Genomic DNA, 10,906 nt, shown 5'->3' with positions numbered 1-10,906 from the left:
GCGCGTTCTTCCTGCCCGAAACGGCCAGTGCCGCATTCATGCCTGGCCAGAGTGGACGTGATCTCTCACCGGCACCGACATTGAAGCGGCGCGCCGGGTGAGAGAGCGCCGCCCGCGCCGCTTCCCGGTGCACGTGACTGCTCCGCTTTCAAAGGTCGCCACGGCCGGCCACAACATGCATGTAAAAAGTTCTTGGGACTCCGTGCTATAGCTAGTTGTCCTCCCCCTCCTCGTCAATCTCTTCTAGTAGTGTTACTACATGGCGCGATCCATCGACAAGCAGGCGGGAAAGTTATCATATACTCGGTTTGCGGTGAGTGGCATGCTGAGCGACCGTGTGGGGTGGAGTCGTGGAGGAGGGTGAGACACGAACGCGATAGACGTGATTTAAACATTGGTTTTGCTCGATGGCGCGATCCAACGAAACAAAACATTGGTTTCTCTCCGTTTCCATTTTTTCTCCGGAAAACGGAAAGTTTCTACTCCATTTTCATTCCTACACCAAGGTTTCCCCATTACAACATTCCATCAAATACAAAGGAAAACTAATACACATGCTGATGCATCTCAATGATTCACAGATCATAGCAAATATTTACTTCACAACTAGAGACAAAAGTTGTGAGAGTGTGTGCAAAAAAACTACTCATGGGGTCTCTACGCCGTAAATCGTAAACCCTAAACATGATTTAATTACTTGGCTAGGTAAAACCTGTCGAAGGAAAGAAGGTTGGCACCCTCGGATCATACGATGCTTTTGTGCAGTTCCACTAAAATCGAGCTGAGCATCCCTGTTGGCAAAGATATTGAAGAAGTGCGATTAGAATAATAGTACTGGCACCAGTTCATGAGACATAAACTCATCACAAATAGAAGCCAGTAGAAGTAGAGAAAGATCCACATGGAGATGGAGCTATGTGGGGAGCTGCGGCAGTGGAGCAAGCCGACTCCAAAAGGAAGTTGTACCTGGGACATGGGGCTCTAGCTAGAAGGGCAATTGGGAGACGGCATCAGCCCATACCACGGGGACCCCGGATTGGGGCGCACCGACAGTGGGTTTTCTCCCTCACCGCTGTCGACCGCATCTACGCAGAACATCGTCCCCTTCCCCCCAGTGACGGGATCAGGCCGGATCTGTGACCAACAGTGTGGCCATCGTCGTTATATGCTTGTGAAGAGAGAAACCCAAGCAAGCAGGCTTGTAGCTTAGGCTCCTGCTAGTGTATATATAGTGGAGCGATTTTGTTTTTCTCTCCATATCAACCATTTTTTATTGCGTACGTGTCATTGAAGAGTGAAATGCTGGTTGCTTCTTCGGACTAACTTACTATGTGATTTGACTGCTCTTGAGTGGCCTCTACACGTACTCCCCTTACGTGTATGACCGTTCCTGAGGCTCACTTGTACTTATCTCTAATTTCTTGCATGCCACGTGGACATGATGCGCATAGAGTAATTTTGTTACTGCATGTTGTTACGTAGTACTACTAGTACCTACTCCCTCCTTCCGGTTCACTACTAGTACTCCCTCCGTCCTGGCTTATTGGTCCCATCTGTACTCAATTCATGGGGTCTTTTTCCTCAAGAAATTGTCTTTAGCTGCGTATTAATATCGGGAATGCATGCGTGAACAACAAATGATTAAACCTTGCATGCAATGTTTTGACAAAGCATTGACTTGTGAACATGTGAATGTGAGGGACTACAACCTTGTGCATGCATGCAACAATCACACATACACATGGATGCAAAAACACGCACAACGCTATAATGCATGCATGTCCGAGCAAACGGCGGAAGACACATGGTCACAGTCAAGTGCTCAACCTACACGTGCATGCACACACATAATCAGCCAGGGTGAGCTAGTGACCATATAAACACTGGAAAATGTATATATTGAGCGCAATGAGCGTATTATGAAGTCCACTATCCATATTTTTACAAATATACAGTGATAGATAGTGTTTTATCTCATTTCAAATTAAGCCATATTAATCGGAAAGGAGGCAGTATGGACTAGCATTACTTTGTTGTGTCCCGTCAACTTGCCGAATGAGGAGAAGCTTGCAGGACGGGAGAAGCTTCCTGCGGTGGCTCGCAGGACAAGGAGAAACTTTTGACTAATGCAAGATCTCCCTCGCTCAGGCGGTGGACGTGAAACATTTAATTCGGTGTCAGATTGCGAGAAGCATACACGGTACTATTATCATTCTTGTTCGACTTCCCAAAGAGGCGAACAACGAAGCGCAAAGTTTACTAGTACTAGTACTACTACTATAGAGGTATGTACTACTAGGAACCGGATGGTGGAGCGTCTGCACTCTTATTTATTTTAAAATGTGATAGAGCAATCTTCAGCACATTTGGTTCTCTTCGAGGGTTCTCGCATTTGATAATGGAAGTTGATTGCATGGAACACTCGCCACAATTCTTGCTTAATTATAGCTCCTATTCTATTACAAATAGGAGCGCTCGGTAATACTTTCTTTTTTTATTCAACATGTAAACAGGTCAGCAAACCTTGCGGTGCATCTTTTTGCGAACCGTGCTTGGCGCACTTTTAATGTGACCGAAAGCTGGCTTGATGAAACACCTCGCTTCCTTCTTCTTTTTTTGCGGGGTACCTCGCTTCCTAGTGACCAGTCTCTTGGCTGATCGTCCTAAGAATGCTTATATATGAATAAATCCCTCTCATTTACCCACGAAAAAGATTAAACCATATTAACCGAAAAGGAGGGAGTATGGACTAGCACTACTTTTTGCGGTGTCCCGTCAACTCGCAGAACGAGGAGAAGCTTGCAGGTCAAGGTGAAGCTCGCTTACGCCCTCTGTGTCTAGCTCAAGCCTGGTGGCTCGCAGGATGAGGAGAAGCTTTCGACTAATGCAACATAGCCTCGCCCAGTTGGTGGACGTGCAGCAGTTCATTCCGTGTCAGATTGCTAGAGGCATACACTGTAGTACCATCATTGTTCGACTTCACGAAGTGGCGAAGAGCCAAGCGCAAGGTTTAGTAGTACGATTAGTACTACTACTAGAACCCCAAGGTGGAGCATCTGTACTCTTATTTTATTTTATTATCTGATAAAGTACACATTTATTCGGGAGAAGTGCGGAAAATGGCAGCCCAATAGTACTATTAAAAACATAGAACATGTAATGATGATATCAATCAACCATGCTGGAATATATCCTGGCCTCTGTGCAAGCCTGTCTATGTGTTTTCGCTCCTCATCTCTCTCAAGGAACGACGGGTTGGCCATTTTGCCATCAATTGAGATCGGTTTGCTCACACTCTGGTCCCACATGTCAGTGATACGCCAAGAGGAAGTGCATTGACTGACTGGCCATACACGTACTTGGTTGTGCACCTTCATACTACTCCTCCCTCTGTCATAGTTTACAAGGCGTGCTTCATTCTCATGCATTTATCTTCATGCATTTCCACCACCAGAGAGACTTTAGATGCGGTTGGTTTAATGCTTAATTAATTAGGACATGGTAACCGCAATCAAGTCCACAATTCTCTCTCGATGTACTAGGTGTGTACGCGGAGTGGAGTAAGTGCATGCATGTGTGTACCCGGGGTGGAAGCACTGCATGCATGTGTGTACACATTATTTCCTCTAGTAATAAATGACGTGCTATAACTACAAATGCTATTTTTCAGGCCGATCAGTAGTCGCCTTGGTCCAAGAGATTGTTGAAGCGCGCTCTATAAACAATGACGGAGGGTGTAGTATGAGCGGATTCAAAGAAGAGCGTATTGATGGTTGCTTCTTCCGAGCAACTTACAGTGGGAAAGGTGGGGCTTATGATTTGACTGCTCATTACTCACTGTTAGTGCGGCGCAACGACCGGGCTGAGTCTCCCATGCGGTATTGCACTACTCCCTTCGTTCTTAAACACTATTTGTCTTTCTAGAGATTTCAACGAGTGACTAGTACATACGAAGCAAAATGAGTGAATCTACAATCTAAAATATGTCCATTTGAAATTTATAAAAGATAAATATTTAGGAACGGAGAGAGTATAATATTGTGCATGACACATGGACCCAGATGCTGAAGAGGCTTCTGGCAATGCTATCAAGCTTCCAGCATTTGTTTACATAATTGATGTACTATACAAATAATTTTCCAGCGACATGAAATTGTACAATGCTTTGAGCTTTAAGCTTATGTTTCGTGTGTCTTGCCATCCATGCTCTTTTGGAAAAATAAAAAACTAACTTCCTTGCTAATGCATCTCAATGATTAGCAGATCAGAGCTAATATATACATCACAACTGAAGACAAAGTTGTGAGAAGGTGTTAAATTAAAATTGATCCATGATTTCATTGGCCGCAACTTCCCCCCAACTCTGTCTAAATCAACAATGCATGTTGGGAAAAAAGCTGTCTGGAGCATGCAACATTTTGATCATTTTGTGCAGTTCCACTAAAATAGAGCTGAGTGTCCCTGTTCCAAAGATATTAAGTGTGATTACAATAATAAAGGACTGTTGTCGGTGCAACAAACACTAGGTCTATTGTCCAGACTGTGCACAGGCACGAGAACAAGATTAGGGCATGAGCCCAGATCAGAGTGCAAGAACCCCAGAGATTCGAAGGACCAACATGCAGATCAAAGGGACCAAGATCAAACCAGTGAAGCAGGATATCGTCAAGAGAAAAGCCTCCCTTGTTGGGCAGGCGAGCCTGGCAAGGGGCAAGGTCACCCCCAGGAACAGACAACCAAAGCACCCTGGCAGGGCCTACCGGGCTCACTGAAGCAAAACCACCTCACCAACCACTCTACCACGACTGATGTCTACTATACAACTTTATTCTTGTAGACTCGTGTTGGGCCTCCAAGCGCAGAGTTTTGTAGGACAGTAGCAATTTTCCCTCAAGTGGATGACCAAAGGTTTATCAATCCGTGGTAGGTGTAGCATGAAGATTGTCTCTCTTAAACAACCCTGCAACCAAATAGAAGAAATCTCTTGTGTCCCCAACACACACAATACAATGGCAAATTGTATAGGTGCACCAGTTCGGCGAAGAGGTGGTGATAAAAGTTTAATATTGATGGTAGAAATATATTTTTATAATCTGAATAAATAAAAACAACAAGGTAGCAAATAGTAAACAACCACAAAAACGGTAATGCAATGCTTGAAAATGAGGCCTAGGGTGCGTACTTTCGCTAGTGCAATCTCTCAACAGTGCTACTATAATTGGATCATATAACCATCCCTCAAAGTGAGATGAAGAAATCACTCGAAAGTTCCTATCTAGCGGAGAACATAAGACGGAATTGTTTGTAGGGTATGAAACCACCTCAAAGCTATTCTTTTCAATCAATCTATCCTAGAGTTCGTATAAAATAACACCAAGCTATTCTTTCCGATCGATCTAACCAAGAGTTCGTACTAAAATAACACCAAAGCAAATTCAGATTCGTAATATTCAATCGAACACGAACAACTTCAAAGACTTCCCCAAGATTTCTACCGGAGAAACAAAGAAAAGAACGTGCATCAACCCCTATGCATAGATTACCCCAATGTCACCTTGAGAATCCATGAGTTGAGTGCCAAATATCAAGTGAATCAATACGATACCCCATTGTCATCACGAGTATTCATATGCAAGACATATATCAAGTGCTCTCAAATCCATAAAAGTATTGGGGAAACAGACAACCAAAGCACCCCAGCTGGACCTACCGGGGCTCACGGAAACAAAACCACCTCACCAACCACTCTACCACGACCCACGTCATTGATCGATGTGGGATCAAGCCGCAAAGTGATTAAGTGGCAGCCATTCGCCAAATGGAAGCCACTTTCTACAGGAGAAACCCTCGGAGGACACACGTCCTGCGACGTGTCAAGCGAGCAGGCCCGAAGCGGACAAGATAGCCGGGCAACCAACAATGTGACATTGAGTGATGCATCTAATGCGCCATGTCAGCCCGCAGAGTTAGGTATGATAGCACTATTTGCTATCTTATCAAAGCGTAATGAATACTTTGCCACTTTGGTAATCCCTTGATCTATAAAAGGAGGCCCATGGAAACCATAGAAAGGGTTGGAAGATTGGATAACTCACACCCCCTGATGTAGGGTAGAACCCTAGTGGCCCGATCTTTCATGGTTGGAGTGGATTCCCTTGAAGAACACAATGAACACGGGGAAGAAGAGAGAGAAATCACAAGGGGAAACACTCAAGAACAAGTCCAATCACATATCCACTAGGCTCAAATCCACACAAGATCCACAAAGGTACAAGAACAACAAAGGGAAAGATACAAGGTAGAGTTCATCTCCAAGAGGAAGTCTTGAGGTCTTCTTCGTGAGGAGGTCTTGAATCCAAGGTGGATCTTCTCCGGAGAGGCACATGGTCTCTCTCTCGATGGAGTAGATCCGTAATTGATGAGCAAAGCTTTATATCTAATGAGCTAATACTTTGCTAACCCTAAAAATGGGGAGGAGGAGGTCTATTTATAGTCTAGGCCATGAACGGGTAAGTGAGGTGGCGGAATGGGTACATGGGCCTCGGCCTGAGTCATGCTCGCACACATAGGCCGGATGATCTGGATGGGGGTCCGGATGATCCGAGCATCGTCTAGATGATCCGGCTCCGCCCTGGAGATTCTGCACGCTTCGACCGTCGGGGCTGTGGGATAACCCGGATGATCCGGGTGGGCGTCCGGATGATCCGGCTCGGCGTCCTGATGTCCGGCCTGACTCCAGCAGCCTCTCCATCTTCTTCTCCTTTCTTATGTCTTCTTTTCCACGCTTCCCTCGCGGACGGTGTAGTCTTTCCTTGGCGCTTGCACTCCTACTTGACATTCATGAAGCTTCGACAATACCTATGCATGCACATGGGAGAAGTGTCAAGTAGTAGACCATCCTCGAAGGGGTCAAGTGAGCACGTGAAAAGGAGATGATTCACCTTTGTGTATGTGAAGTAGATGTCGCATGTGTCACTTGCCAAGCAGGCTCTTGACATTGTGATGTCCATAGGATGCTCCGCATCATCCCTTGCCCCTTGGGAAAGATCCGACCCGGATCGAAATCCAAATCACCATGGGAAAGAGATGGCGTCACCATGTAGGAGTGGTCAATCGCCAAGTTCTCGTCATCTTGAATCTCAAAATGGGCACTCTCCAATGTCGCACCATCTTGGGATTCCTTCAAAATGAGCATGCACAACAAACACTTGGAAAAACAAATGGGGTTAGCGTTAGTGCAAAACCAAGCATTCAAGCGGTGATTCACCCAACAAGTGCCTTCGCCATGCAAGGCATATGGTTTGACAAAGGATGTGACATGGAATGTAAGCATACAAATTGAGCACAATCAAGGACATCATGGAAACAAGTATGCAAATGGGAGGTCGAGATGAAAATATGTTTGACAATTGAACAAGCATCTACCTCAAGGTCATAGCAAGCATGCATAAAGCGCTCAACAAACGGTCGATGGTAGGCATAGGAAACATTCACCACACCAAATAAAATGAAGTGTCTAAACACATGGTCAAGTGCAAGACAATCCAAGCATAACGTGCATAGGGTGTAGTGAAGATAGTGTGGCACACAACACAATAGAAATAGCACTTGTTCATCATGTGTGAGGCAATCAAGTCAAGCATGTGACAAGCAATGGGACATGGCATATGTGAAGAAATGATATTGTTGCAACCAAGAATATGATAGGAGCAAATAATCCAAGAATTGGATGCAACACACAAGGCATATAGGTCATGTCGAAGCAAGATCTCTAACATGTGTGCAATTAAGTGGTCCAAGATGAACAATAAGTCTCATGGCGCAAGCAACACAAGTAGTATGATATGCAATATCCATGTCAAGAAAGATGTCACCTTGAAGGCGTGACCTTGTGCATTCTTCACAATGCCAAAGCACAAGCAAGTGCGATGTAGAATCGTTGTGGTAGAAGGTGGTTCTCTCCCATGAGCTCGAATAGTCAACTCATGTGAAGTGGAAGTCAACATGATGTCCAAGTATCCTACACATGCACAAAAAACAAAGAAAGTATGCGCATTGTAGATAAGCACATTATCCATCATGATGGTTCTCTTCTCTTGCACATAACAATTAGAAGCACAAGTGCATGAATAATATGATGCAATAATGGATATAATCATGGCACTAGGTATATGGTGCAAAGATGTAAGACAAGCATGCTTCACAAGAATTATGTCAACATCTCCAAATATATGCGAGAATGCTATGGGGGAAAACTCATTATCAAGACTAAAGGCATAGTTGCACTCAATACATGGAAAATCATCTAGCATGAGCGAGGCAACATATGGAGATATAGGACAAGAAGCAATAACAATCATTTGCAAATCATTGTAATGGTTGTCATCAACCGTATGAAATGAGCAAGTATGAATCATTGGTGATGCAACATAAGCAAGCATAGTAATCAAGTTGTGCAAACTAGTGGAGCGAAGATGCAACACACTAGAGGAAATCATGGCAATCATGTCATGTTAGCAAATAATAGGCATAGACAATGCACATGACATATCACAAGCACGAACACAAAGCAAGGTCATAGTATCATCATAGGGACGGGTCATAAGGGAAACATGGCAATAACAAGCAATATCTCCACCAAGCTTGCAAATACACATACAAGTATGAGAATCAGTCATCATGTGTAATGCAAAGCATGGGTCACAAATGCATGGCAAAGGCATAGGAATGAGCATATCATGCAAAGTGAATATGGCAAGATGGGCATATAATATGTAATGGATAATAACCCATAACCATGTGAGGGACATGTAGAATAAATGCGCGAAGTCTTTGCATGAAGAGAGCGGTGGGAAAGACAATCCATGGGATCCCAAGCCATCGTTGCTCTCTAGAGCTCGTTTTGTCAACTCATGGGATTGTGAGGCTGACAAGGAAGCATGGGTACCTACACAACAAATACACAAGCGAAAGAAATTGTATTTGTGGTAAATGTACACATCATCCATCATGATGTGTATGTGCATGTGTGAGTTAGCACAAGATAAGCATCGCTCAAAGAAATTTGATGCATGGTATAAGAACATGGCATCCATCATGAAAGAATAGTTATTGTGTATAACACGATGGGGAGACAAATTGAGCATAGTAGTTTATGGCACAACATGATCATGTTCATTCATGGGGAGCATATTGTGCACATAATTATGAGGATCATGCAATGGATAGGATGAATCAAAATCTCCTAAAATGTATGAGGAAACTATGGGGGTCTCCTCAGGAGCAATATCAGGAACATTATGTGGAGAAAATGGACAACATCCAAAATAATGCATATCCGAAGCTAGGTGGTCATGGAATGGCATATGAGATAAATGATGCAAAGTTAGCATGTCAATATCGTCACAAGAGAAACAAATGCCAATAATCATAGGCTTGTCATCTATGCCATAAGTGCAAATTGGGTTTATTTTAATGGCATCTGCATAGTCACTACGAAGAGATTGCAAATGTGACGTTTGATTGATATCATGCATAGCACATGACAAGTCAAGCTGATAGGCAAACATGATGTAACCTAAAGAATTGTCACAAGAAATCCTATGCAACATGGCATCACAGCTAATAGACTCCACATGGAAATCATCAAACTCATCATAAATGGGTAAATCATCGCATGGGGAAGTCGCACTAGCATGAAGCATGGTAATAGGTTGATCAACATCATGCAAGCAATCAATGTCAAGAATGTCCACTAGTGGGACTAGAGCATCACCTTCACCTATGTTACCGTTGTCATTCCACTCAAGTGGTGTAGGTGGGGCGGGGAAGACCAAATGGTGGTCAGTATGATCATCTTGATGGAACCTTGTGGGGGTGCATCATATTCCATCATGGCCATCGTCTTGTCTAAAGGAAGGACGTAGTCATCACGAATCGACGCGTCAACATCTATGGGACCTAGCACCAAATGATAAGACATAATAGAGGTAGAGGCTAAGTCGTTAGAAATCAAAGTGGCCTCACATGCCGTATCAACTTCCTCACTCTCTTTATGTGGTGGTTCACTCACTCCCTCGAAATAGGTGCACTAAATATCACGTATGGTGGAGTCACTCGTCTTACTCATGTAGTGGGGGTTGTGGCTCTCCTCACATGGGAATTGGGGAAACACATCATATATGGGGCTAGTGGTGAAGTCACTCTCACTCTCAATATGGTGGCACAAGTCACTCAAGTCATCGTACTTCGCCGTGGTCGAAGGGAAAATCCCATGTTCAACCATCTCATCATCGTCGCCGTGGATGAAGGCCGAAGATGGCACATCATCACTCTCGCCTTCAAAGATGGAAGCATCATCCTTGATCGACACCACGTCATTCGCCTTCAAAGCTTGGCCTCAAATGGTTCCGTAGTCATAGTCAACGCTGCACCATCTTAAAAAAGAGTCGAAGTTGACTCGACATCATCAGTGCCATAAAGAGGGATGGCGTTGAAGTCAAACTTGGGAGCATCATCTTGGAGCTCGTCGGGCTTGGACATCTTGGTGGTACTATCCTCATGCTCGCCTTCTTGGAGATTGGTCTTCGAGAAGTGTGCTTGTGGTGGCGAAGCCTTGGCATTCATGAGTTCATTTTCCGCCTTGAGAGGACCAATGTAGTTGTCGTCGAGGGACTTGTAGTTCTCGAGGAAGATAGTCTTGGAGATGTCGTTGTTCAATCCCATCATGAAGTAGAAATTCATCGAAATGGGGTCGTCCACATCGGCTCGTCACAAGGCATTCTTCATCTCCTTGAAGTACGTGTCAATGGACTTGGATCCTTGGATGGTGTTCTCCAATTGGCGTAGAAGTTGTTCTGTGTAGGTTGGAGGCACGAACTCTCGCCACATAGCTTTCTTTGTCTTG

The sequence above is a fragment of the Triticum urartu genome, chromosome 2A, assembly GCF_056163025.1.
Source record: "Triticum urartu cultivar PI428250 chromosome 2A, HENAU_Tu73, whole genome shotgun sequence".
Taxonomy (NCBI): Eukaryota; Viridiplantae; Streptophyta; class Magnoliopsida; order Poales; family Poaceae; genus Triticum; species Triticum urartu.
Note: the sequence above shows the minus strand (reverse complement) of the source record.